At 36.8% G+C, this 2,116-nt stretch overlaps 1 protein-coding gene across 3 annotated transcripts in view; it reads left to right on the forward strand.

Moving 5' to 3' along the window:
- Nucleotides 1-987: 987 nt before the first annotated feature.
- LOC107758718 (myelin transcription factor 1-like protein) overlaps nucleotides 988-2,116 on the forward strand; it is a 105,471-nt gene continuing 104,342 nt past the window's right edge. For all 3 annotated transcript variants that reach the window (XM_016576518.1, XM_016576519.1, XM_016576520.1), the window contains exon 1: nucleotides 988-1,093. The gene's annotated coding sequence lies outside the window, so the exon portion shown is untranslated. The remainder of the gene's footprint in view (nucleotides 1,094-2,116) is intronic.

Below are 2,116 nucleotides of genomic sequence, written 5' to 3' on the forward strand. Positions count from 1 at the left end.
ATTAATTATTTTATTTTGAAAAAAAAAATATTTAAATCAAGAGCTTAACTTTTTGGATAAAATCCTGTGTGTGTGTTTTTAGAGGGTTTTGACAGAGGAGCACTGGCAGAGAGCCCTGCAGCACTGATATTAAGCGTGCTATCAGGCTCCCGGAGGGGCCCTTCATTGTCCCACCACACTCCACTGCAGCACCGCTAACACATCATTTGTTAGCGCCCGCTTCACTGGTTTTAATTAGTGTCTCTGAATGCGGCCACACAACAGAGGCTCGAAAAAATCAAACGCCACTGCTCCAAATTTTGTTTGTATGTGCTCCAGTTTCACCACACAAGTTCCTCCCTTCAAACAAGATATACAAGAGCTGTTTGAGTTCCTCATCTTCCCTCAATATATTTCCTCTGTCAATATCATACTGTCTGCTTCACAACCTGGCAAACGACATGTTTTGCTGCAAACACAATGAATAAGTTATATTTAATGTGCCTAATCCTGCTGGTATGGAAAATGTAACGTAAGACAGCAATCGTGTGCGATTTGTGAACATGTGGTCTATAATCATTTCCATTTATGTTTTGATCAAAAATGTGAATCGTATGGAAAATCTTTCTTTTTTTAATGGGTATTTCTTTAAATAAATCCTATTAAAAACTGTAAACGATCCTGATTGGAAAAGCAGCAGGAATGTGAAATAAAAGCAGTCCCTCCCTCTCAACTGCAGTTTATTTCAGAGCTGGTGAAGGCAGAATTAGCTGAATCTGTTGTATTCTATATACAGTGGGGAAATATAACTAATGAGCTAAAGAAAAGTCCAAATTTACCATTGATTTTTCATTTATTTATGGTAACTTGAAGCTTAGAGTGAGAAATGTATGTGGGGAAGATGTTAAAACTGCTACGCCACTGCATGTTTCCCAGTGTAAATGTGATTTGCATGCTCATTTATGTCTATAATAACAAGTTTCTATCTTTTTTCATGTTTCAGAAAATTAAATTGGAGGAGGTGTAGTTACCTCTTATCAGTCGTCTAACATAGAGGGCCGTGGGGCAAACAGAGGTCTGAACCAAAGAGCAATTAAACCAGCAATTACATCAGGTACCACTTCACGCTATCTGTCTTTCTTTCTGTCACAATCAACGGTGGATTTTCTGCTACTAGCAGACTTGAACACACCCCTCATCTGCCATTGGTTGGGCAAACAGATAGTCCCGCCCTTCACTCATGCCATTGGTTGAGCCACTGCTGCTGTTTTGAGCTGATCTGGATACAAACAGATCAATGTTTTGAAATGAATGTTTTGGGGCACAGCACTGTTACACTTTTCAGGAAGATAACTTTCAAATGACTTATTTTACACATCAAGCTATCCACATTATTTTAATGTTTGTAAATTGAATATTGAAGGCTTCCAGTGTCATTCGCTTCCAGCTATTTTACTTGTACAAAAATAGTCCGTTCTGCTTCTTGATGTTGCAGACTGATATTTATTATCATATTATTAGAATTTATTATCATAATCATAAATGCTCTGGTTTGTAGTGCAAATAGTTTTACCATTTACTACGCTTTGTTATTCTTCTAGTTATTTATCTATAGCAACTAATGAATCGGAAATTTCGCACATTCACCGAAAATAGTGATGCAAAATATAGTGGACATGAGTATCTAATTTTATAGGAATAGTCCTCGCAAAAAAATGAAAATTTGCTAAAAACATCTCTACTCTCAGACCATCTAAGATGAAAATGTGTTTGTTTCTTCATCAGCATCACATCACTGTCTCAGCAGTGGATCCTCTGCAGTGAATGGGTGCCGTCAGAATGAGAGTCCAAACAGCTGATAAAAACATCCCAATAATCCTCAAGTAATCCACACAACTCCAGTCCATCAGTTAACAGCTTGTGTGCGTTTGTATGAAATAAATCTACCATTTTACATTTACATTTACATTTAATCATTTAGCAGATGCTTTTATCCAAAGCGACTTACAAATGAGGACAAAAAAAGCAGTCAAAACTAACAAAAGAGCAGCAATATATAAGTGCAAATGACAAGTCTCGGTTAGCCTAACGCAGTACACGTAGCAAGGTGTACATATATATATATATATATATATAT

This window comes from Sinocyclocheilus rhinocerous, unplaced genomic scaffold (genome assembly GCF_001515625.1).
Source record: "Sinocyclocheilus rhinocerous isolate Xijiao unplaced genomic scaffold, SAMN03320098_v1.1 scaffold2882, whole genome shotgun sequence".
Taxonomy (NCBI): domain Eukaryota; kingdom Metazoa; phylum Chordata; class Actinopteri; order Cypriniformes; family Cyprinidae; genus Sinocyclocheilus; species Sinocyclocheilus rhinocerous.